Here is a 26251-nt window from a genome sequence, read left to right on the forward strand (position 1 = left end):
GAGGGCCAGTTGAAGCTGATTTCCCATGAGGCCATCATATCTTCTCACCTCTACTACAGCATCCCACTGGAAACACGGGCAGCAGTCATGTGACCTACATCCACCAGTAACATCTGGATCACTGAACTGTAGTGCATCTGTGGGGGAAGGGGAGGGATAGTCTGTGGTGATGACTACGTGCTGCAGTGCACACACACATCTCACTCCATCTCACTTCCGCCGCTTGTAGGAAATGGCGTACTAGAAAGGGCTCGGGCCTGATAGAAAGAGGTCGATACACCTACTGTGTTGCTCTTTCACGGCATGAAACTGATATTAACCTTGCTTCTTCTAACTTTAACTTCATGCTGTGGCTTTATTTACTGCAGCTCTGTCTCAAAGACTATCTTTGCTCAGTGCCACCTAAAGATTACGGGCCCGCTTCCTTAACCCTAACCGTCTCTCAGAGACATCCTTACTTGATGTTTTCTGCAGGTCCCGGGTCAACATCTACACCTCATCCAACATTTCGCTCATTTGCTTCATTGATATCAACCCTTCACAGTACTATTTCCATCTGCTCAACAACTGGCCCTGCTTATAAGTACATTTCAGATATCACCCTAACCTGCAAGGACTTTACCCACAAAAAACACAACAAAAAAAGGCACACAGATCCAACAGAGCAGAAAACAGTACCTGCATACACACATGGAGGATAAAAAGAGAGGAGACAGACACGTGGTGAGGTGACAGACGTGGCCTTAGCGCCCTCTAGTGACTTCAAGGCTGAAGGCTGTGACAACACTGACTGGGCCTTCAGTAATAGTTTAGCTGTTGTGGTGCTAATCAGTTTTCTTTCACTTTTATTATTCATTTACAAAAAACTAAAGTTTTTCCAAACTGTTCCTTTCATGTAAGATTATCTTGCCAGTAGGCCGAGATGCTGACGTTCCAGTGGTATGTCAGGCAGATCTTTTAACCTTTGACCCAATTGTGCTGATCCGTGTGGCGCTCGAGCTGCACGATGGCAGGCAAGACGTCACTACACACGGTCATCAACAGTGCAGGGCAAATAATTGGTCCTTCCCTTAACACCTCTACAACACCCGCTGTGTCAAGAGGGCACACAGCATCACAAGAGACTACACACACCCGGGACATCGAGTGTTTCAGATGCTGCCCTCTGGCAGGAGATTCAGGGCACTGAGGTCAAGAACAAATAGAACAGTTTTACAGGACAGTTTTTACAACCAGGCAATAGCACTTATTAACTCAAACATACACATACTGTATCTGCTCTGCTGCTGCTACATTATACTGCAATTCATACCTGTATTCAACTTGTTTTGCACACTCTTGTACTGTATTATTTTTGTAAAACATTTACGAAAAAGTGTATATTTTACCTGTGAGTGTGTGTGTATAAAATTTGCAGTGTGTATGTTCTATGCTTTCTTTAATTGTTGTACTATCTTTTCATTTTCTATTTCTCAATTATGCCATGTGATGGGCAGGACCACAGTCTTGTTGTACCAAGTATTGTGGATTAACAATAAAATAGTTTAAATTTAAACACACATTCACTCATGCGTGATCCGTGGTGCCCTCATGAGAGTCGCTCCGTCCCCGGGGTCTGGGTATGAGATCACAGTATTGGTCGTCATGAACAGAAATGTATACTACTACAAAATTGTACTTTAATTGGCTCTGTAGCATTTCTGGAAATCTACAGGCCTCCCTAACATCATGGTACATGTTTCAAGACAATTATAGCTGCTCTCACCCTCATTTTATATTTTATTTGAAAATTAAATGTGAGTCAAAGTGAACTTTATTCTCACCATATACAAGTACACAGAGAAACGAGATTGTGAAGCTTCAAGGATTCGCAGTGTGCAAAAAGACATGTTGTGAAAAAGTGCTTCAATGCAAATGTCACATCCGCAAGCTGATGGGGGAAGGAAGCGCAAAGGCGGGACATTATGCAAACAATGATTTATTAGCAATAAAAGAAAAATGGCACGAGGGCCGAAAACAGGGGAAAACAAAAGCTAACCCGCAGGTGTGTGGCGATTGCCAGAACACTTTTCATACGTGTGCGGTCCACATAAAAATGGCTGCTCAGATGTGTCTTTTAACTGCTCTGCTGTCATGCAGATCGATGCCAGGTGAGTCTCCAGCTGCACCTAATTGTGACAGACTCAATTAGGGACCTCTGTGGCGCTCCGGTCAAATGGACCAGTAACACCATAATGGACATGTAATGTAGACCATGACATTGGACTACATTCTGGACTTCTCCAACCCTACAACTGTAGGACTTATTATTATTTTTGCGTTCTTTCTTTCCTATTGTACAAATCATCATGAACCCTGCACTTACACCATTTGCAGGCTCACTCTACCCAAGAAGGGGGTCCCTCTCTGTATCACTCCTTCCCAAGGTTTCTTCCTTTCTTTTTTTCTCTCTCCTAGAGTTTTTCCTTGTGTGCAGAAGGGTCAAGTGTCGGGGGTATCAACTGTAGGGCTTTTCAAAGCCCATTGAGACATACTGTATGGGATTTTGGGCTACATAAGAAATAAATGTTGTTGTTGTTTGCGGAGAGATGAAAGAGGAAGGACTGCAGAACTACATAGTGGAACAACTCTGGTGGGCGGACAAGGATATCATTACTGTCCACAACTTCAACACTTTCCTACCTGTAGAGACCATCAGAAGATATCTACAACAGTTCGTCGATGTTCAGCCTGGCCATCGGGAGATGCAGGAAGAGCTGGGCATATGGAACAGGAGACGCCAGTTCCAGGCCCGACTACGCCTGATCCCTCGACTCCAGATGGGTTGTGCCACCCACCGGGATATTTTTACATCAAGGGGAACAGAGGGTATCTTTTTTACCCTCAGTAGCCTCCCTTCTGCAAACTTTGCCTGGGTAGGGGTCACACAGCTGATGCCTGTACCAATTTGAAGTGCAGGAATTGCTGGACAAAGGGCACATGGCCAAGGACTGCACCGGGCCACGCCGCTGCAAATTCTGTGGCGAAGACACATCTGGCCTGGGCCTGCCACCAATATAAACCTCTTTACTCGGACTCTGGAATATTCCCCCCTCCTTGAAGAGGTCCGGATTCAGCCGCAGGGGATTCAGGGAGGGGGGAATATACTGTGGCTGTGGCTCCAGAGACCCTGGCAACCCGGCCCCCCAAGAGGAAAGGGGAGATAAAGAGCAACACACCAGTCAAGTTAAGTAGAAGGGAGGCTGGATGGGGTCCTCTCCCTAGCCAGGGCCTCACTAACCGAAGGCTGAGCGAGCAACGCCACACTGGCATTAAACAATTCATTGCCAGTGGGAGCAGGATTTTCACCCCCTCCACCCCCTCCCCATCTGTCCAGTCAGTCTCAGGAAGGAGTGGATTGGGAAGAAAATCTTCAATATCGATCGACTCTATTGTTGAGGGTCTCTGGAGACTGATGTTTGGAGCCCTGAGTTTGCAGGTGGGGTGGTTGGGTGGGGTTTTTATCAGGCGTGGGAATGCTTTTTGGGAACTGCCTTTCATAGCATAAGGTGGTAGTAACCTAGGTGGTAGTAACCTAGTGGGTAACACACTCGCCTATGAACCAGATGATCCAGGTTCAAATCCCTACCATTGTGTCCTTGAGCAAAACACTTAACCCTAAATTGCTCCGGGGGGGACTGTCCTTGTAAGTCGATCGTAAGTCGCTCTGGATAAGGGCATCTGATAAATGCAGTAAATGTAATATAAGATTCTTCATGGTTCTTCCCAGAAGGGTGTTGGGGGTGGACGCCACATGGAGGGGGGAGCACATTCGAATGCTGTGCGTCTATGCCCCAGTGAAAGCCACCTCTTGCATACAGCTGTTACAGCAGTTGGTCACTTTTTGTTTAACAGCTAGACATCTTGTTATTGGGGGAGACTTCAACAATGTCAGCATTCCCCATTTTACTAAGTTTGTGTGGAATTTTAACTTTACTGACGGTTTCAAGTTTTGCAACCCTAGTGATCTGAGAATGACCTGGCACAATACCCATGGCTCTTGTAGTCATATCGACTACATTTTAGCAGCACGCCCCCATACAGTTCAAAGTGGTCTCCCTGTCTGCCCAGTAGCTATTGGATCATGTGGTCCAAGACACTGGAAATTTAACATCTCTCTCTTAGAAGAGAAGGAGTACAGGGAGTTGTTTTTAGACAACACTGTAAAAAAAAAATCAGTTGAATTTACAGAACAGTACTGCAGACACCATACATTTTACAGTTAAAAACTGATATAAATACAGAATATAACACTAATCTTTCTCTGCAGTTACCGTAAAGTTTGAATTTAATAATAGTTAAAAATACAGTATATAACAGTGATATTCACTATTGTATTCCCTTTACTTAACACCTATAAACTGTACATTACACAGTGATAACACCTAAGCGTCGCTGTTAGATTCTGTAATGAAAACAATTATTAACTGTAAAATATAGTGTCTAGAATCATTACCGTTATCACAAAAATGGTTATAACCTTAAAAGTTCTGGTTGCCACAGCTGCCAGTTTTATTTACCATAAAGTCAATATAATTATGACATTTTTTGAAAAACCTTGCTTTTACATTTCTACTACATTCTACTACAAAAATTACAAAGATGAGAGAAACCAAATCTTTATTCACAATATTAGAAGAAGAATATAAGACAAGTTGTCTGTATATGTTTGTGTCTGTGTGCAAAAATGCTAAATACTATCACATAACAGTTGCAACTGGCAACTATTAGCACATTTCTAAACCATTTCTAAACTACTGGCACATTACTAAACAATTTCTAAGCTACTGACACATTTCTAAATTTCTAAACTATTGGCACATTTCAAAAACAGGAAATTCCACTCAAATTAAATTAAATAACCAAAAAAGTAAAAAAAAAAAAAAAAACATACTCCATCTCTTAAGTCATGTCCATGTGCATAGAATGACTGTCTTCACCATATCCCTCCCCATTCGTGGTCAGACAGGTCAGAGCTCAATGTCAAGACTTTTGGGTTCACAGTGAGTCGCTTCTTGTTTTTCCTCTCCTCATAAAAACACCTTGGAAAAACACAATATTAACAAATTGACAAATGCGATGAAAAAAAAAGAGACAGTTATTTGGTTTTATAAATATGTTCAAGTCAGGAAATGAGCAACGAAAGAGAGACACTTGAAAAGACACAAAGTAAGTATAATATTTGTATAGTCTTGAGTTTAATTGCCATACAGATTGAAGGAATTTCAAGCAGTACAAAATAACAATTGGAAATGGAGAGCAGATTTTTACAACTTGGTTAGTTTAATGGTGAATTTAGTTTGAAGAATTTTGAATGTCATGTCTACATACAGTGGGGGACATACTTATTTGATCTGCTGCTGAATTTGTAAGTTTGCTGACTTACAAAAAAATGAACAGTCTCTAATTTATGAGGTAGTTTCATTTTTAATGAAGAGAGAATATTAACCAAAAATCAAGAAAAAACATGTTACAAAAAAAAAGTTAAAAATTGATCTGCATGTCATTGAGTGAAATATGTATTTGATCCCAAATATGTATAGGAGCTACACTTCTGGCTCCCATAATGCACACAGATTACAATCAATCTATCAATTACAGATACTCCTGATCTCAACTCGTTATGTGTATAGAACGCACCTGTCCACAGAATCAGTTTCTTCCATTCCAACCTCTCCAACACCATGGGCAAGACCAAAGAGCTGTCAAGAGGACATCAGGGACGAGACTGTAGACCTGCACAAGGCTGGAATGGGTTACAAGACCATCAGCAAGAAGCTTGGTGAGAAGGTGACAACAGTTGGTGCGATTATTTGGAAATACAGTCTTGTCCCTGATGTCCTTTGACAGCTGTTTGGTCTTGCCCATGGTGGTGGAGAGGTTGGAATGGAAGAAACTGATTCTGTGGACAGGTGTGCTTTATACACATAACGAGTTAAGATCAGAAGTATCTGTAATTGATGGATTGATTGTAATCTGTGTGCATTATGGGCACACAGCCCGTCTGTGGGAGCCAGAGGTCTGGCTGGGTTGTAGGGGATCAAATACATATTTCACTCAATGACATGCAAATTAATTTATAACTGGAGGGAAACTCTGAGGGAAAATGTCAGCGGCGTTGGTGGGAAACCTGGATGAAGTTGTGATTGGACAAATTTATATAGGTGTTTTAAACATTATAAAACAATTTAGATACACAAAGAAAAGCCATTGCTAACCATAACCAAAGTATTTACCAGTTGCTCGGCTTTGAAATGGAGAGCCACCCGTCCGTCTGCACTGCACTGGAGGGAAACTCTGAGGGGAAAATGTCAGCGGTTTTGGCGGGAAACCTGATGAAGTTGTGATTGGACAAATTTATATAGGTGTTTTAAACATTATAAAACAATGTAGATACACATAAGTAAGATATACTCACCAATTTAACAGCCGGGGAAACGTTGCGAAGAAAAATATACAAATGTTTGCTGTTGTCAGTGGGACGGAAACCTTCAGTGCATTCTGTGTTTAACCGCCACAATTCAAATTATAACGGTACTGCACCGTAAAATATTTTTCACAGTACTCTACAGTGTATATTATGCATGCGTTATATTTTACACTGGCCAAAACAGTTAATTCAATTGTAATATATGTTAATTTATACGGTACAAAAATGTTTACCAAATTAGTTTTTAAAGTCATTTACACAATAAAATACAGTTAGATAATTTAAGTTTTTTTACTGTAGGTTTTTTACATTAATTTACTGTTAAATTTACAGGCATTTTTTACAGTGAAGTTTAAGCTTTGGACAGAGTACAGAGAACCGGGCTCCTCAGTGGAAGATTGGTGGGAAGGGGTCAGTAAAATCAAGACCCTCACCATCAATTACTCAATACAGCGCAGAGCCTTCCAGTGCTGGCGTATCAAAGGTTTAGAGCTGGAGTTGCAGGAATTGTACTCCTGTTTTAACAATGGGGTTGTCTTTGATCCCGGTTTCTTCAATAAGGTGAGAGACTCCAAAGCACACAAAAGCTTTGACTCAGGATTCCTGGCCAAGCTAGCGAAGGTTCTTCCTAGTGATGCACAGGGGCAGCCTAGAGGCTCCCATCACCCTACAAGAAGTAACCAAAGTGATTCATTGTATGAATTGCCGGAGAGGAATTTACTCCCAGTGGAATTTTAAATTTCAGAGTTACTTACACTGTAAAATTTTTCGTTGTGAATTTACAGTAAATAATTGGATACATTTTGCATGACTTTCACAGTAAGGATTACAGCAATATACTGTGAAATATACTCACAGCAATTTACTGTAATTTTATATCTGTGATATTACAATGCATTGTTGTAAAATCACAACTGTATATTGTAACTCCACAGCTTCAATGACAAAGCAATTACTGTGATATTACAGTACATTACTGGGGAATTACAACCTTTTGCTGTACATCATTACAACAAGGCCCTGTACTTTTACAGTGTGTACTGTGAAAGTAATGTACAAGTTGACAATAATTTACTGTGAATTTACAATGTACACTGTGGGAGTCATGCTAAAATTGTCCAGTAACTTACTGTAAAAGTAATGCAGATGAAGCTTCCATTTACTGTGAATTTAGAATCATTGTACAATTAACCCCCTCCCCCCAACAAACAACTCTGAGATAAAGTCAATGTTAGCCCAATGGCATATTTATTAAAAAATAAATATTTTTCAATGTACAGGTACATTTACATTTACATTTTACATTTACATTTACGGCATTTGGCAGACGCCCTTATCCAGAGCGACTTACAACGTGCTTTCAAGTTACCATCGATGAAGAGATCAATTCCGGTTCACTAGGACCCCAACTATGAATACATCTATTTAATTCACTCTGTTGTAGATTCTGTACACAAAGTTTGACAAGAAAATTACAATTTAATCTAAATATTCTTTAAAGAGGAAGGTCTTGAGCTGCCGTTTGAAGGTGCTCAGTGACTGAGCTGTTCTGACCTCGAGGGGAAGTTCATTCCACCACCGAGGGGCCAAGACGGAGAAGAGTCTGGATGAATGTTTTCCTTTTACCTTCAGAGATGGAGGGACCAGGCGAGCAGTACTGGAGGCTCGGAGTAGACGAGGTGCAGTGCGAGGTGTAATGAGGGCTGTGAGGTAGGATGGTGCTGCTCCATGTTTGGCTTTGTAGGCCAGCATCAGTATTTTGAACCTGATGCGTGCAGCTACTGGGAGCCAGTGAAGGGAACGTAGCAGAGGGGTGGTATGGGAGAATTTGGGAAGGTTGAAGATCAGTCGTGCTGCTGCATTTTGTATGAGTTGTAGAGGTACATTACAGTACACATACTCAAAATGCAGAAAATGCAGAGAAATTGTGCAAAGTTGCAATTCAACTACCTGTCTCACAACTATTCACATAGCTGTGTCACAATAACAGTAATGGACAGGATGGGAACGAGGCCTTAATGGCAAGATAAGAGAGCAAGGGAGAGCACAATGAAGGAATGTCGTAAACGGGTTAGGTGCTCCTCTCAATCTCAAACATAATGAGTCCACACGCAACAGCATTGTGTAAAAATCTTGTAGTGCAAAGCTGTCTTGAAAAATTACAAAAAGAACAAGGCTACTCAAAACTGAGCCTGACAACTACCGCTGCAAAAAAAAAAAAAAAAAAAAAAAAAACTATGATGCCCACTCAAAGTCAATAAGTTTCCTCAAAACGGTGCTCACATGAGGGTTTATTGTTGTCCGCTTCTTGGTCTTTGAGCCTCTTTCAGGTTTGATGCCCAGGAAGCACCTGTTAATAAGCAAAGATTTCAGTTTTAAATAGACTTACAGTATATATTGCAGACAGCATTTATCAAGTTGCTTTTTTCCCCCACATCAAACCTTAATAGATTTATAACCCAATAGATTCTAGACTTAATAGATTTATAACGGGCAAAAAATACTTAAATAACTAAATGGAGAGTTACATTTATCTTGTCTTTTTTTGCTGATCCGAAAATTGATCCGATCCGTGACTTAAAACCGTGATCCGATCCGAAATGTTTTGTTTTTTTTAATCCGTTGCACAACTAGTAACAATACTATTGGGGACGGTTATAGCTCAGAAGTTGGAGCAAGTCGTCTCATGACTGAAGGGTCAGCAGTTTGATTCCCTGTTGTGACTGTTTAAATAGTCGCACAGAAGTTATGTTACAGTGTAAAAGTGCAGTAAACATAGGTGTATTTTATCAAACTAATTAGGGTCAAGGTATTTAGTGTACCACAACCATGCATGCCAGAGAGCCACTATGCACAATATAAATCCTAAATGGAATATAAAAAGGCCATAATCACAGTTAATTACACCTGTGTTTACTACACTATTAACATTGCAACATGCTTGCTGTGAAAAGGGTCCATGTCAAAGTGTCAATAAAGTACTCAAGAGAAAAGTATATATTGCCACATACCCGTATATTGCCAGTCTGGCCTTTCCTGCCATTCCCGTGCACGGTCTTCTTTCTCTGCGGTGTTCAGCAAGAGTGTTATTCCTGTTTTCATACTCCACTCTTGTTTTTACTTCCGGAAGTTTTGACATCCGTCTCCAGCAATATCACCGTGCTTGCCAATGTCGCCAAATGATTTTGGATGGCTCCTGAAAATGTGGGTGGGATAATTAGAAAACATGTCAGGATTGTGGCACTTACGACAAAAACAATGTTTCTCATCACGCTGTGGCACATGGCTCTGGTTGTGTTGCGATCGTGCTGCATTATTTGGTCCACGAATGTGACATAATGGGTGGGGAGAATGCAGAAGTGTCCATTGACCCATTGCTCTGATAATGCCACTTAAAAAACAATAGTTAAAATAACAGGCCAATACACTATTGGAATTACAAACTCATCATAACAGGGTCTGATTGTTTTTCACTGCTATTGTTATTAAATTTGGAAATGCATGCAGGTAATAAGCATCAGCTGCATTCACGTCTATGTATTTCCAGATGTGAAAACAACAGCAGTGAAAAACAGCCCAGTTTTGAGGAGTTTGTAATTCCAATTATTATTTTTTATGCCTATTATACATTTCCCCAACCCATTACAACACACTGAACAAATGCCACACACATGAATAAGATCTATAAGCTTTGCTGCACACCTGAGATTAATCACTTCATCCAATAGTATCTGACAGGTTTTGTCTAGGGTTATGATCTCGCACAGTGTGTGGAAGAGGCTCAGGCTAGCATGTTGGAATGCGCTATAGCTGTATGCAATTCACCTCCCTTGCACTAATTTATAATTCACTTCCCATGTAACCTTATATCTTTGGTCCCAGCTCCTATACCATAATTTAGAAGTGAAACTCACAGAAAACCACACCACATGAAATCACAGGTACAATGGAACTATATATCACAACTGAACATTTATTTCTATCCCCAACAATTATACCGGGGAAAAACCCACACCACATAAACATTAAAACAATAACCCAAATAAAATAAAATACCCGGGTTTTAAATGTTCACACAGTCTAGGTACCTTTTACGTTGGCGCGCTTGGTGAAGCTCAAACTGGTGGACAATATGTGTGAGTCTACTCAAAACTTCCTCCAGTACTGTACCCACGATCCGCTGCACTTCTGCCGGCGGCAGAATAAACCCTTCGTCGGTGCTGTTCCTAATGTACCCGTAACGCTCCCCGCGTGGTCCATGGCCGTCCCGCGTCGCGCTGGTTTCCGGGTCTCTGCCACGTGCAGAGTTGCAACAGAAGTCCGTGCACTTCTGACCTGTAGCAATTGCTAGTCGGAAAACCTCCGCCGTGCACAATGCGCCCTCATGCATGAAAATATTTTAACTCTCGAATTAATAAAACATATATACATGTGCATGCACTTGCTCTCTTAATTCAAAACGTGTAAATTTGCTAACTAAATTGCGGGTAAAAACTAAGAAAAAAACTGTCTCCTGTCTCTTCTCTCCGACTCTTCCTGTCACATGCTCTCTATCCCACTCTATGATAAGACAGCACAAAATAAACTCTGCATACCATTGTACAGTTTAAACAAGAAATAACATATTATATTGAACATATAATGAAACGAAAATACACTTGCTGTACACCACATCCCTGTTATCTTTCTTCTCAAATCACTTACATCGAACTGAGGGCACTACATATGCAGCAAAACACTTACATGTACCGCCGCAGACTCTCACTCTACAGCAGACTAGACCCCGAGAACGAACATCAACAGGTAGTACTGAGTCCGGAACGAGCACACATCCGACTGACCAGCATCCTCCAGTTCAGCTTCAAATCCAACATGGGCTACATGGCCTAACCATGAAACACATTGAAAAATACACGTCGCGACAATAAACACTAGCTCAGTCATGTTGTAACTAGGATATTCGCTGGATTTTTTTAATGGACCGTTTGAATTGAAGTTATTTAATAACCGCTAACGGTTAGCCCTGCTAATCCATGATAACCTTGACTAATTACAGAAATGTGCACACATAAATAGTAATGTTTGGCCCATCATTGGTTTTATAAACTTAACAAACACCAGATATGTCTAAACGGTGAGTGACATGAAAAATTATTAGCGAAACTGTCGTCATTACTAACTACTATTAGCAAATGCTGTGAGAGAACTTTCAACAATTCCGGCACTTGCTTACAAAATGTGAACTGTGTCATGCGATAAACGTTCATTTGAAAGTAAATATTGTTATCATATTAAAAAGGCATGGGTGCTGCAAACATGTATGCTGCTCACCTTCTCCATTCAGCCCGGAAGAGAAGAGGGACACGATGGCGCCTTCAGTTTAAAACAGTTCGGTTATGTCATGTGACTTCCCAAGGCATATTTCAATACAATATTTCACTGTAATAATACTGTTTAATGCTGTGAAATCCTTAATTTTTTCACTGTGTTGCTGTGATATTACAGACCTTGTTGTGATATAACAGCAGGTTTTAGATTGCAAGATTTTACTGTAAAATAAGAGTTAAATGTTGTAAAATCCACGGATCCTGTAGTTTTTACAGGTATTCATTGGGATCTTACAGGGAATCTTAATTACAACAAGTTACTGTAAAATAATACTGTTAATTATTGTGAAATGCTGGTAATTTCTAACAGTGTAGGGTTATTGAGGAGGTGCTAAGCTAAGGGAAGCTGACAAAAAGCATGAGGTCAGGTGTGCTCTCCTTGTTGTACAAGAAAGGCGATAGCGCTGACTTGGCCAACTTGAGACCCCTGACCAGAGGATCGTCAGGTCCCCCTCATAATGGTCAGTTTAGATTAAAAAAAAGTGTTTGATTGTGTAGGCCACGGCTTTCTGTTTAAAGTGTTGAAGTGAATGGGGACTGGTGACATATTCATAGGGTGGATCCCACAGACAAGCGGGGTGAGACAGGGCTGCCCTCTCTCGCCACTCTTATATGCATTTTACATCGAACCCCTGGCAGCTGCCATCCGTGCCAGCCCCAGAGTGGATGGACTGCTGCTCCCAGGGAGCGGTGGTTTAAACTGGCTCAGCATGTGGATGATACCACCATATTTGCTTGCTCGAGCTGTGCCCTTGGTAAAGTGCTGGACCTGGTAAAGGCGTTCGGCAGAGCTTCCGGTGGAGGACCTTTTCGGGGACTTACACCATGTGAATGCCCTCTTAAAGTCTTGGGTGTCTACTTCCAGTCTGCCCAGGCCAACTGGGAAGAACACTTGGCTAAGGCCTGACGGAAGATGGGGTTGTGGAAGGGGATGTCCCTCTCCTTTCTCGGAAAGGTACTTGTGTTAAAGTACCCACATTGCTCTACCTTGCTCAGATGTACCCCTTTCCCCGTGCTATGAAACGTGTTTAACAATGTTTTTAGCTTCATCTTGGGGGGCAGGTATGGAAAAAAAAAAATAAAAGTGAAGTGAAGTCATTGTGATATACACAGCACAGCACATGGTGCACACAGTGAAATGTGTCCTCTGCATTTAACCCATCACCCTTAGTAAGCAATGGGGCAGGTGTGGAGACGGTGCTTTGGCCCCACCTGGTACGTGAATCAATAAATTATGTACCTGAGGAAGGAGGAGGGGGGGGAGATCCAGTCAGATGGTCTTGGTGAGACCCTGCTGAAATATAGGGTCTTGTATAAGACTCTACTCAGCAAAAGGTGTATTCAATTCCTTTTGAGGCTTGAGAAAGGTCCTTGGGCCTGGATTCAGCCACCCAAGATAGATCATCGTCTACAAGACCTCAAATGGTGTTGACTTCACGGCAAATAGGGGAGGTCCTGCACAGGCACGGACTGACCAGGTACCCTAGATGCCCACAGTCCCAGTGTAACAACGATGAGTCAACTAGACACGTAATGTGGGAGTGGCTTCATTTTCATTTTAAAAGCTCAAAAAGTAAAACCGATTGCTTTTTTTATTTCACCCTAGTATGTGGGTTTTATATATATATATAGGGGGGTGGGCTTTGGTGTGTGTGTGTGTGTGTGTGTGTGTGTGTGTGTGTGTGTATATATATATATATATATATATATTAGAGGTGGGCATAGATTAATTTTATTAATCTAGATTAATATCACTGTAATCTTGGAATTGATCTAGATTATTCTAGATTAATCTACATTAATCTGGGACTACATTAATCTGGGACTCTACAACATTCGCAAGATTCGGCCTTTTCTCTCACAACAGGCTACGCAGCTCCTCGTCCAGGCAATGGTCATCTCCAAACTCGACTACTGTAACTCTCTCCTGGCTGGAACCTCTGCAGTCACCATAAAACCACTCCAGATGATCCAAAATATGGCAGCCCGTCTCATTTTCAATCAGCCAAAATACACCCATGTTACACCTCTTCTTACCTCCCTCCACTGGCTCCCGGTAGCTGCTCGCATTGAGTTCAAATCCTTGATGCTTGCCTACAGGGCTGTAAATGGAACTGCGCCCTCCTACATCAACACACTACTACCTAGATACACTCCTACACGCTCTCTCAGATCGGCAAACGAAAGGAGACTAAAAATTCCTTCTTCACGGGGTCTCCGATTCCAATCATGTCTGTTCTCCGTTGTTGTCCCTGGCTGGTGGAACAACCTGTCCTCCTCCACACGACTAGCCGAGACTATCACCACTTTTAAGAAGAAGGTGAAAACCCTCTTATTCCAAAAATATTACAGACAAATTTAACACATACACATGCATACACATTGAACAAACAAATACAAAATGTATAAATACATTATAATTTTTCTTAGTCTAGCACCCAACACTCTCCGAGCATGCTCTTCAAAGACAAGTCTAAGCCTTATCAGGGCTCTTAGTTTGTATACTTGATATTCTATAGAAATCGAACGAGAATTGCTGGTGTCTTCCCATTGTAAGTCGCTTTGGATAAAAGCGTCTGCCAAATAAAGTAAAGTAAAGTAAAGTAAAGTAATCTAGATTAAAATGTCTCATTTGAATTCTGCCGAGGGCATTCAGAATATGTGTGCTTGTTACGTCCTTTAGGCCGTAGAATGGCTTGGGGTGCTCTGTTTTGTGCGTGTTCTCTTCTAGGCTGTCTGCTGGGGGAGGAGATTTGGATTTATAGCTCCACCCACCAATTCCCTCGTCAACTGGCAGCCAATCAGCGCACAGAACAGAGAACTACTTAAGGACCCTTCCAGCCACCATTCAGGGCTCATTGTTGTGGAGCCAGAGGAGGAGGAAGCGAGAGGAGAGTTTTGGCGTTGGAGTTTTGGATAGAGTTGTTAGAGTTGGATGAGCTTTTGTTGTGTGTGTTAGTGATTAGTGTGGTTAGTTGTGGCTTTGTTGTGTAGTTGTTTTGTCTCTCCTTTCATGGTGTGTTGTACTTGTATTTAGCACTTTTGGTTTGGTTTGTTGTTCCCCGCTCACTGTAAATAAAAGCACAATATTTCACTTGGGTTTGGTATCTGTGTCTTCCCACTGCACCTATTCCCCTCGTTTGTTGTCGCGTCTCTGACCCCTAGACAGGGACGTGACAGTGCTACCCAAATAATGACTAAAAGTAAGTCTTTGAGAACGGGTTTCTCAAGCCAGGTGGTGCATTAGACCAGGGGCTCATCTCCTGTTTCCAAAATGCATCACAAACTGCTTGAGAAAGCTGTTCTACTATGATAATTGGTGATGAAAATAAATTATGTTCAATACGATGTACTTGTGTTTACCAACTGTTTATTCAGTTAAATAGCTGCATCCATGTTACCACGTCACGTTTGATGTGGTAATTTCACAGTTCGAAGACTCGTTCTTGCCCCCTACAGTGCAATACAGCTAGGTATACATCCGCGCTAAAATATCAAGGTGAAAGTCATCATAGTGTAGCGGTTCTTCTTCTTTGTTGTGTAACTTTTTGATTTTGTTTCTTGAACCACAAATGATGAGCTGACACCCAAGAGATTTTCTGTGCAAAGTGTAATCTGTACAAAAAGCAAGGTCGCGTCACACATCGCGTCTTTCTGCACCTCTCTCTACAATATACAGTATTAAAAGAACATAAAAAAAAATAAAGCACATACAAAATATTCCTAATATGTACATAAATTAAAATGAAAGAAATAACTTTTTGCACACAAACCCCACGCACCTCTCACAGCTCACGCCATGTGTCCAAGAGACCTGAACCGGGTCTCAAAAACAAAATAAAATCTTTAGGAAATAAGAAACTGAAAAACACAAGAAAGAAGAAATATACTTATAAATCTAATGTAACCATTTAACTCCAACACAATAGCTTGCGTAGTATAGACCCAGCTCCAAACCCAACTTTGTGAATAGATTAACGGCGATATTTTTTTTTTGCCCGATAAGAGTCTCACGTTAACGCAGCACGTTAACGCAGATAACGGCCCACCACTTATATATATATATATACACACACACACACACACACACACACACACCAAAAGCCCATAAATAAATAATAAAAAAATTTTTTTATTTAAATTGACTCATCAAATGATTAGAGCCATGTGCTTACCAATATTTAAAATGTGTTATTTATTCTTTGAGAGTGTTTTACATCATGTGACATTGTATGGTTTTTTTTTATTTATCATTTACGCTAAATACTGTGCATGGAGAATGTAGTCACTCTAAGGTCTAAGAAACGCGACAAGGGTGTGGAGAGGAGCAGGTCCACTGTTACACACTCACAACAAAACAAAGCATACAAACAGTGCTTTTATTTACAGTGAGCTAACATAACAATACAATAACAATAAAACAGCAGACTCAGCACAGCTAACCAACATCAGTACAGCCTAAAAGAAGGGATGGTCCAACGGGAAGAAGAGAGAGAGCTTGTGTTGCAGAAAATTCAGACCAAGTCAATGCGTGAGTATTAATTAGAGGAAAAAAAACGTTGGTCTTGAATGTTCCACTCATTCAACATTCATATTCCATATGTTTTTTGAGCGCACAGGTGCAACCCAACAGGCGCAAAAAGGACATGGCAGCAATTAAAGATGAAATATAAAAATATAGTTCAAACAGGTGAGGTATCACTGACATTTTATTTTTTACATTTGATTTACAAGCAATTGTGATGTTGTTTAGCCTGCTCTCATTAAACTGCATTCAGTGGTTATATTCTACATGTGATAGCTATATTAAAGTACTCAGAGAAATCCCCTAAACAAAGAAAAAGCCAAATCTTCAGCCATTCCATCACAGCCAGTATTTAATATTGCCTATATGAAAGCCACACTTAACTGTTACGCCTCTCAAAATGTGAGTTTTCTGGATATGTTCAAATCTGACCCCCCCATTACAGCCAACAGAAAGAAGGCCCGTAAAACAGGTAGTGTACCAGCACCACCCCTGCTCACAGAGGCTGAAGAGATGGCCCTCAGTCAAAACAGTGGGCGACCTATTGCTGAGAGCATCCCTGGAGGGAGCTCATCAGATCCAGCCACACCTCAGGACACAAGGGCCTACATAAGAGGTAAGTAATTCAAATGAATGCATTTGTTAGATGTAAAGGCTATCCATTCAATTATAGGCTACAGTTCTCTGTAATTGGCTGCTGTTGCTCTCAGATATCAACCTATTCCAAGGTGACTCAGAAAAAATGGGATGAGACATGCACTGTATTTAAACAAAAGAAAAACATTAGATGGGGCACTGTTCTGGGAAATCATCAGCTGACTGATCTTCTTCTACCAGTTAGTGATGGTGTAATCTGTCTTATGGAGCCCTCTAATATAACATACCTCTATGCTGTTGTAAGTAGCTACACTTAATATTCCAATGTGTTAATAATGGGTGGAACATAAGGGAAAAATTGTTTCACTACAGGGGGATGATGAAGACACCTTGTCAACCGCTACAGAAAGGGAAGATGCAGAGAGGCCTGTTGAGGTCTATACTTTTGTAAAATAACTTTTTTTGTAAAATTATTGATGGTTGTTAAGTCCTGGTATTTTGGGTGTGTTTCTGTTCTGTATTTTGTGTTGTTTGCAGGTGCCTGGTGATTGTAAATTGAGCCCACCTGTTCCTGCTGTGGGATGTCCCGCTTGCCGTGCCATCCACCCGCCCGCCTCCCTACCATTTCCCTTTGACACCAATTCCAGTTTCCCCCTAGGAGGCGACGCAACTTGTTGTGTCGGCCTGCTTCGGTGTTTGTTTGTTTTTCTCTGTTTTCCTGTTTTGTTTGTCGTTATTCGTTATAATTAGTTTCATATGTATTTATTCTTTATTTATATATTTAGTTGTTAATAAAATACTTGTTAAAATTCTTCGTTTCATCTTAGTAGGCTTACGTTTGTGTCCTTTCTTTGGTTAGGGCCGGAGCCCCTAGACCAGCTCGTAACAACGGTCGCGAAAAACGGAAGTCATCAGGGAGTGATAAAACTTCCACTCGGGGTCTGATCATCCTTTCCCGACTGGGAAAACTCTGGTTTTTCACTAAACCTGCTTTCTGAAATGAGCCCCTGGAATTAATCTGTGTGTCTGTATGTGTGTGCATTGTTCAAGTGTGGTGAAGTAGGTCTTGCCTTACGACACAACAGAATTTCTTTAGCTGCAAGAAAACACGTCCAGTCACAATTGCATTGCATGATAGGGCTTCACAGGCAAGGATATTGCAGCTACTAAGACTGCACCAAAATGAACCGTTTATCGGATCAAAAATCAGCCAAAGTGATTGGTTCAAGTGTGGTGAAGTTGGTTTCGCCTAACGACACAACAGAATTTCTTTCCAAATGGAAAAGCGTCGCCAGTACGGTGCACTGATGACGGAGCGCAAAACCAGAGCCGGTCCACCAGCGGAGCATTTCTGCCAAGAACATGGCAATATCATCAAAGAACAAAGAATATTGGGAAAAACCGCTGCCTTTGTAAAAGAGCTGATAAAAGTCTGGTCATTACTTCCTAGCAACTAAAGAAAGGCGATGGAAGGCGTCCCTGAGCGCCCTTCATGGCTGCCCACTGCTCACACCAAGGGTGATGGGTTTAAAGCAGAGGACACATTTCATTGTGTGCACCGTGTGCTGTGCTTCACAATGACAATCACTTTCACTTGAATAGCAGACTGGATGCCTTCAAATGAGAGTGATGCCTGAAATCATCGTTCTTCTTCTGTTCACCATAATTAGCTGCAAGGAAACACGTCCAGTCACCATTGCCTTGCATGACAGGGCTTCACAGGCAAGGATATTGCAGCTACTAAGACGGCACCAAAAGCAACCGTTTGTCGGTTAAAAAATCAGCCAAGGTGACTGGTTCAAGGGTGGTGAAGTAGGTTTCGCCTAACGACACAACAGAATTTCTTTCAGACCCGTGTTATCAGGGGAGAGCGCGAACGCAGTCCCCCACTACCAGAAATTATGCAGTCGAGATTCCCACATTTGGGGAATTCGCAGGGGTCAGCACAGCCGAAGTGCAATGGCTGAGCCTCGCCCTGGGTGAACCGCCTTCTTGATCACGGTATCTCCCCTGCCAGGTAAGTATGAGTTCAGGGCGGTCACACAGGCGCCACCATCCAAACGGAAAAGCGTCGCCAGTACGGTGCACTGATGACGGAGCGCAAAACCAGAGCCGGTCCACCAGCGGAGCATTTCTGCCAAGAACATGGCAATATCATCAAAGAACAAAGAATATTGGAAAAAACGCTGCCTTTGTAAAAGAGCTGATAAAAGTCTGGTCATTACTTCCTAGCAACTAAAGAAAGGCGATGGAAGGCGTCCCTGAGCGCCCTTCATGGCTGCCCACTGCTCACACCAAGGGTGATGGGTTTAAAGCAGAGGACACATTTCATTGTGTGCACCGTGTGCTGTGCTTCACAATGACAATCACTTTCACTTGAATAGCAGACTGGATGCCTTCAAATGAGAGTGATGCCTGAAATCATCGTTCTTCTTCTGTTCACCATAATTAGCTGCAAGGAAACACGTCCAGTCACCATTGCCTTGCATGACAGGGCTTCACAGGCAAGGATATTGCAGCCTACTAAGACGGCACCAAAAGCAACCGTTTGTCGGTTAAAAAATCAGCCAAGGTGACTGGTTCAAGGGTGGTGAAGTAGGTTTCGCCTAACGACACAACAGAATTTCTTTCAGACCCGTGTTATCAGGGGAGAGCGCGAACGCAGTCCCCCACTACCAGAAATTATGCAGTCGAGATTCCCACATTTGGGGAATTCGCAGGGGTCAGCACAGCCGAAGTGCAATGGCTGAGCCTCGCCCTGGGTGAACCGCCTTCTTGATCACGGTATCTCCCCTGCCAGGTAAGTATGAGTTCAGGGCGGTCACACAGGCGCCACCATCCAAACGGAAAAGCGTCGCCAGTACGGTGCACTGATGACGGAGCGCAAAACCAGAGCCGGTCCACCAGCGGAGCATTTCTGCCAAGAACATGGCAATATCATCAAAGAACAAAGAATATTGGAAAAAACGCTGCCTTTGTAAAAGAGCTGATAAAAGTCTGGTCATTACTTCCTAGCAACTAAAGAAAGGCGATGGAAGGCGTCCCTGAGCGCCCTTCATGGCTGCCCACTGCTCACACCAAGGGTGATGGGTTTAAAGCAGAGGACACATTTCATTGTGTGCACCGTGTGCTGTGCTTCACAATGACAATCACTTTCACTTGAATAGCAGACTGGATGCCTTCAAATGAGAGTGATGCCTGAAATCATCGTTCTTCTTCTGTTCACCATAATTAGCTGCAAGGAAACACGTCCAGTCACCATTGCCTTGCATGACAGGGCTTCACAGGCAAGGATATTGCAGCTACTAAGACGGCACCAAAAGCAACCGTTTGTCGGTTAAAAAATCAGCCAAGGTGACTGGTTCAAGGGTGGTGAAGTAGGTTTCGCCTAACGACACAACAGAATTTCTTTCAGACCCGTGTTATCAGGGGAGAGCGCGAACGCAGTCCCCCACTACCAGAAATTATGCAGTCGAGATTCCCACATTTGGGGAATTCGCAGGGGTCAGCACAGCCGAAGTGCAATGGCTGAGCCTCGCCCTGGGTGAACCGCCTTCTTGATCACGGTATCTCCCCTGCCAGGTAAGTATGAGTTCAGGGCGGTCACACAGGCGCCACCATCCAAACGGAAAAGCGTCGCCAGTACGGTGCACTGATGACGGAGCGCAAAACCAGAGCCGGTCCACCAGCGGAGCATTTCTGCCAAGAACATGGCAATATCATCAAAGAACAAAGAATATTGGAAAAAACGCTGCCTTTGTAAAAGAGCTGATAAAAGTCTGGTCATTACTTCCTAGCAACTAAAGAAAGGCGATGGAAGGCGTCCCTGAGCGCCCTTCATGGCTGCCCACTGCTCACACCAAGGGTGATGGGTTTAAAGCAGAGGACACATTTCATTGTGTGCACCGTGTGCTGTGCTTCACAATGACAATCACTTTCACTTGAATAGCAGACTGGATGCCTTCAAATGAGAGTGATGCCTGAAATCATCGTTCTTCTTCTGTTCACCATAATTAGCTGCAAGGAAACACGTCCAGTCACCATTGCCTTGCATGACAGGGCTTCACAGGCAAGGATATTGCAGCCACTAAGACGGCACCAAAAGCAACCGTTTGTCGGTTAAAAAATCAGCCAAGGTGACTGGTTCAAGGGTGGTGAAGTAGGTTTCGCCTAACGACACAACAGAATTTCTTTCAGACCCGTGTTATCAGGGGAGAGCGCGAACGCAGTCCCCCACTACCAGAAATTATGCAGTCGAGATTCCCACATTTGGGGAATTCGCAGGGGTCAGCACAGCCGAAGTGCAATGGCTGAGCCTCGCCCTGGGTGAACCGCCTTCTTGATCACGGTATCTCCCCTGCCAGGTAAGTATGAGTTCAGGGCGGTCACACAGGCGCCACCATCCAAACGGAAAAGCGTCGCCAGTACGGTGCACTGATGACGGAGCGCAAAACCAGAGCCGGTCCACCAGCGGAGCATTTCTGCCAAGAACATGGCAATATCATCAAAGAACAAAGAATATTGGAAAAAACGCTGCCTTTGTAAAAGAGCTGATAAAAGTCTGGTCATTACTTCCTAGCAACTAAAGAAAGGCGATGGAAGGCGTCCCTGAGCGCCCTTCATGGCTGCCCACTGCTCACACCAAGGGTGATGGGTTTAAAGCAGAGGACACATTTCATTGTGTGCACCGTGTGCTGTGCTTCACAATGACAATCACTTTCACTTGAATAGCAGACTGGATGCCTTCAAATGAGAGTGATGCCTGAAATCATCGTTCTTCTTCTGTTCACCATAATTAGCTGCAAGGAAACACGTCCAGTCACCATTGCCTTGCATGACAGGGCTTCACAGGCAAGGATATTGCAGCTACTAAGACGGCACCAAAAGCAACCGTTTGTCGGTTAAAAAATCAGCCAAGGTGACTGGTTCAAGGGTGGTGAAGTAGGTTTCGCCTAACGACACAACAGAATTTCTTTCAGACCCGTGTTATCAGGGGAGAGCGCGAACGCAGTCCCCCACTACCAGAAATTATGCAGTCGAGATTCCCACATTTGGGGAATTCGCAGGGGTCAGCACAGCCGAAGTGCAATGGCTGAGCCTCGCCCTGGGTGAACCGCCTTCTTGATCACGGTATCTCCCCTGCCAGGTAAGTATGAGTTCAGGGCGGTCACACAGGCGCCACCATCCAAACGGAAAAGCGTCGCCAGTACGGTGCACTGATGACGGAGCGCAAAACCAGAGCCGGTCCACCAGCGGAGCATTTCTGCCAAGAACATGGCAATATCATCAAAGAACAAAGAATATTGGAAAAAAACGCTGCCTTTGTAAAAGAGCTGATAAAAGTCTGGTCATTACTTCCTAGCAACTAAAGAAAGGCGATGGAAGGCGTCCCTGAGCGCCCTTCATGGCTGCCCACTGCTCACACCAAGGGTGATGGGTTTAAAGCAGAGGACACATTTCATTGTGTGCACCGTGTGCTGTGCTTCACAATGACAATCACTTTCACTTGAATAGCAGACTGGATGCCTTCAAATGAGAGTGATGCCTGAAATCATCGTTCTTCTTCTGTTCACCATAATTAGCTGCAAGGAAACACGTCCAGTCACCATTGCCTTGCATGACAGGGCTTCACAGGCAAGGATATTGCAGCTACTAAGACGGCACCAAAAGCAACCGTTTGTCGGTTAAAAAATCAGCCAAGGTGACTGGTTCAAGGGTGGTGAAGTAGGTTTCGCCTAACGACACAACAGAATTTCTTTCAGACCCGTGTTATCAGGGGAGAGCGCGAACGCAGTCCCCCACCACCAGAAATTATGCAGTCGAGATTCCCACATTTGGGGAATTCGCAGGGGTCAGCACAGCCGAAGTGCAATGGCTGAGCCTCGCCCTGGGTGAACCGCCTTCTTGATCACGGTATCTCCCCTGCCAGGTAAGTATGAGTTCAGGGCGGTCACACAGGCGCCACCATCCAAACGGAAAAGCGTCGCCAGTACGGTGCACTGATGACGGAGCGCAAAACCAGAGCCGGTCCACCAGCGGAGCATTTCTGCCAAGAACATGGCAATATCATCAAAGAACAAAGAATATTGGAAAAAACGCTGCCTTTGTAAAAGAGCTGATAAAAGTCTGGTCATTACTTCCTAGCAACTAAAGAAAGGCGATGGAAGGCGTCCCTGAGCGCCCTTCATGGCTGCCCACTGCTCACACCAAGGGTGATGGGTTTAAAGCAGAGGACACATTTCATTGTGTGCACCGTGTGCTGTGCTTCACAATGACAATCACTTTCACTTGAATAGCAGACTGGATGCCTTCAAATGAGAGTGATGCCTGAAATCATCGTTCTTCTTCTGTTCACCATAATTAGCTGCAAGGAAACACGTCCAGTCACCATTGCCTTGCATGACAGGGCTTCACAGGCAAGGATATTGCAGCTACTAAGACGGCACCAAAAGCAACCGTTTGTCGGTTAAAAAATCAGCCAAGGTGACTGGTTCAAGGGTGGTGAAGTAGGTTTCGCCTAACGACACAACAGAATTTCTTTCAGACCCGTGTTATCAGGGGAGAGCGCGAACGCAGTCCCCCACTACCAGAAATTATGCAGTCGAGATTCCCACATTTGGGGAATTCGCAGGGGTCAGCACAGCCGAAGTGCAATGGCTGAGCCTCGCCCTGGGTGAACCGCCTTCTTGATCACGGTATCTCCCCTGCCAGGTAAGTATGAGTTCAGGGCGGTCACACAGGCGCCACCATCCAAACGGAAAAGCGTCGCCAGTACGGTGCACTGATGACGGAGCGCAAAACCAGAGCCGGTCCACCAGCGGAGCATTTCTGCCAAGAACATGGCAATATCATCAAAGAACAAAGAATATTGGAAAAAAACGCTGCCTTTGTAAAAGAGCTGATAAAAGTCTGGTCATTACTTCCTAGCAACTAAAGAAAGGCGATGGAAGGCGTCCCTGAGCGCCCTTCATGGCTGCCCACTGCTCACACCAAGGGTGATGGGTTTAAAGCAGAGGACACATTTCATTGTGTGCACCGTGTGCTGTGCTTCACAATGACAATCACTTTCACTTGAATAGCAGACTGGATGCCTTCAAATGAGAGTGATGCCTGAAATCATCGTTCTTCTTCTGTTCACCATAATTAGCTGCAAGGAAACACGTCCAGTCACCATTGCCTTGCATGACAGGGCTTCACAGGCAAGGATATTGCAGCTACTAAGACGGCACCAAAAGCAACCGTTTGTCGGTTAAAAAATCAGCCAAGGTGACTGGTTCAAGGGTGGTGAAGTAGGTTTCGCCTAACGACACAACAGAATTTCTTTCAGACCCGTGTTATCAGGGGAGAGCGCGAACGCAGTCCCCCACCACCAGAAATTATGCAGTCGAGATTCCCACATTTGGGGAATTCGCAGGGGTCAGCACAGCCGAAGTGCAATGGCTGAGCCTCGCCCTGGGTGAACCGCCTTCTTGATCACGGTATCTCCCCTGCCAGGTAAGTATGAGTTCAGGGCGGTCACACAGGCGCCACCATCCAAACGGAAAAGCGTCGCCAGTACGGTGCACTGATGACGGAGCGCAAAACCAGAGCCGGTCCACCAGCGGAGCATTTCTGCCAAGAACATGGCAATATCATCAAAGAACAAAGAATATTGGAAAAAACGCTGCCTTTGTAAAAGAGCTGATAAAAGTCTGGTCATTACTTTCTAGCAACTAAAGAAAGGCGATGGAAGGCGTCCCTGAGCGCCCTTCATGGCTGCCCACTGCTCACACCAAGGGTGATGGGTTTAAAGCAGAGGACACATTTCATTGTGTGCACCGTGTGCTGTGCTTCACAATGACAATCACTTTCACTTGAATAGCAGACTGGATGCCTTCAAATGAGAGTGATGCCTGAAATCATCGTTCTTCTTCTGTTCACCATAATTAGCTGCAAGGAAACACGTCCAGTCACCATTGCCTTGCATGACAGGGCTTCACAGGCAAGGATATTGCAGCTACTAAGACGGCACCAAAGCAACCGTTTGTCGGTTAAAAAATCAGCCAAGGTGACTGGTTCAAGGGTGGTGAAGTAGGTTTCGCCTAACGACACAACAGAATTTCTTTCAGACCCGTGTTATCAGGGGAGAGCGCGAACGCAGTCCCCCACTACCAGAAATTATGCAGTCGAGATTCCCACATTTGGGGAATTCGCAGGGGTCAGCACAGCCGAAGTGCAATGGCTGAGCCTCGCCCTGGGTGAACCGCCTTCTTGATCACGGTATCTCCCCTGCCAGGTAAGTATGAGTTCAGGGCGGTCACACAGGCGCCACCATCCAAACGGAAAAGCGTCGCCAGTACGGTGCACTGATGACGGAGCGCAAAACCAGAGCCGGTCCACCAGCGGAGCATTTCTGCCAAGAACATGGCAATATCATCAAAGAACAAAGAATATTGGAAAAAACGCTGCCTTTGTAAAAGAGCTGATAAAAGTCTGGTCATTACTTTCTAGCAACTAAAGAAAGGCGATGGAAGGCGTCCCTGAGCGCCCTTCATGGCTGCCCACTGCTCACACCAAGGGTGATGGGTTTAAAGCAGAGGACACATTTCATTGTGTGCACCGTGTGCTGTGCTTCACAATGACAATCACTTTCACTTGAATAGCAGACTGGATGCCTTCAAATGAGAGTGATGCCTGAAATCATCGTTCTTCTTCTGTTCACCATAATTAGCTGCAAGGAAACACGTCCAGTCACCATTGCCTTGCATGACAGGGCTTCACAGGCAAGGATATTGCAGCTACTAAGACGGCACCAAAAGCAAACCGTTTGTCGGTTAAAAAATCAGCCAAGGTGACTGGTTCAAGGGTGGTGAAGTAGGTTTCGCCTAACGACACAACAGAATTTCTTTCAGACCCGTGTTATCAGGTGAGAGCGCGAACGCAGTCCCCCACCACCAGAAATTATGCAGTCGAGATTCCCACATTTGGGGAATTCGCAGGGTCAGCACAGCCGAAGTGCAATGGCTGAGCCTCGCCCTGGGTGAACAGCCTTCTTGATCACGGTATCTTCCCCTGCTCAGGTAAGTATGAGTTCAGGGCGGTCACACAGGCGCCACCATCCAAACGGAAAAGCGTCGCCAGTACGGTTGCAATGAGGACGGAGCGCAAAACCAGAGCCGGTCCACCAGCGGAGCATTTCTGCCAAGAACATGGCAATATCAGTCAAAGAACAAAGAATATTGGAAAAAACGCTGCCTTTGTAAAAGAGCTGATAAAAGTCTGGTCATTACTTCC

The 26251-nt window shown here is 43.8% G+C and overlaps 1 long non-coding RNA gene and 10 other non-coding genes across 11 annotated transcripts; all 11 read right to left on the bottom strand.

Moving 5' to 3' along the window:
* Positions 1 to 8711: 8711 nt before the first annotated feature.
* LOC114791108 (uncharacterized) lies at positions 8712 to 10949 on the bottom strand. Its single transcript, XR_003749909.1, has 3 exons — positions 10558 to 10949; positions 9481 to 9665; positions 8712 to 8819 (listed from the first exon to the last, which is right to left on the bottom strand). It is a non-coding gene; the product is annotated as an uncharacterized LOC114791108 (long non-coding RNA).
* Positions 10950 to 18839: 7890 nt separating this feature from the next.
* Positions 18840 to 19003, bottom strand: LOC114791421 (U1 spliceosomal RNA). The gene has a single exon (XR_003750022.1). It is a non-coding gene; the product is annotated as a U1 spliceosomal RNA (small nuclear RNA).
* Positions 19004 to 19622: 619 nt separating this feature from the next.
* Positions 19623 to 19786, bottom strand: LOC114791422 (U1 spliceosomal RNA). Its single transcript, XR_003750023.1, has one exon. It is a non-coding gene; the product is annotated as a U1 spliceosomal RNA (small nuclear RNA).
* Positions 19787 to 20404: 618 nt separating this feature from the next.
* LOC114791423 (U1 spliceosomal RNA) lies at positions 20405 to 20568 on the bottom strand. Its single transcript, XR_003750024.1, has one exon. It is a non-coding gene; the product is annotated as a U1 spliceosomal RNA (small nuclear RNA).
* Positions 20569 to 21186: 618 nt separating this feature from the next.
* LOC114791425 (U1 spliceosomal RNA) lies at positions 21187 to 21350 on the bottom strand. The gene has a single exon (XR_003750026.1). It is a non-coding gene; the product is annotated as a U1 spliceosomal RNA (small nuclear RNA).
* Positions 21351 to 21968: 618 nt separating this feature from the next.
* On the bottom strand, positions 21969 to 22132 carry LOC114791426 (U1 spliceosomal RNA). The gene has a single exon (XR_003750027.1). It is a non-coding gene; the product is annotated as a U1 spliceosomal RNA (small nuclear RNA).
* Positions 22133 to 22751: 619 nt separating this feature from the next.
* LOC114791430 (U1 spliceosomal RNA) lies at positions 22752 to 22915 on the bottom strand. The gene has a single exon (XR_003750030.1). It is a non-coding gene; the product is annotated as a U1 spliceosomal RNA (small nuclear RNA).
* Positions 22916 to 23533: 618 nt separating this feature from the next.
* On the bottom strand, positions 23534 to 23697 carry LOC114791427 (U1 spliceosomal RNA). The gene has a single exon (XR_003750028.1). It is a non-coding gene; the product is annotated as a U1 spliceosomal RNA (small nuclear RNA).
* Positions 23698 to 24316: 619 nt separating this feature from the next.
* Positions 24317 to 24480, bottom strand: LOC114791431 (U1 spliceosomal RNA). The gene has a single exon (XR_003750031.1). It is a non-coding gene; the product is annotated as a U1 spliceosomal RNA (small nuclear RNA).
* A 617-nt stretch (positions 24481 to 25097) lies between these two features.
* LOC114791428 (U1 spliceosomal RNA) lies at positions 25098 to 25261 on the bottom strand. Its single transcript, XR_003750029.1, has one exon. It is a non-coding gene; the product is annotated as a U1 spliceosomal RNA (small nuclear RNA).
* Positions 25262 to 25880: 619 nt separating this feature from the next.
* Positions 25881 to 26045, bottom strand: LOC114791435 (U1 spliceosomal RNA). Its single transcript, XR_003750035.1, has one exon. It is a non-coding gene; the product is annotated as a U1 spliceosomal RNA (small nuclear RNA).
* Positions 26046 to 26251: the final 206 nt, after the last annotated feature.

This window comes from Denticeps clupeoides, chromosome 5, assembly GCF_900700375.1.
Source record: "Denticeps clupeoides chromosome 5, fDenClu1.1, whole genome shotgun sequence".
Taxonomy (NCBI): Eukaryota; Metazoa; Chordata; class Actinopteri; order Clupeiformes; family Denticipitidae; genus Denticeps; species Denticeps clupeoides.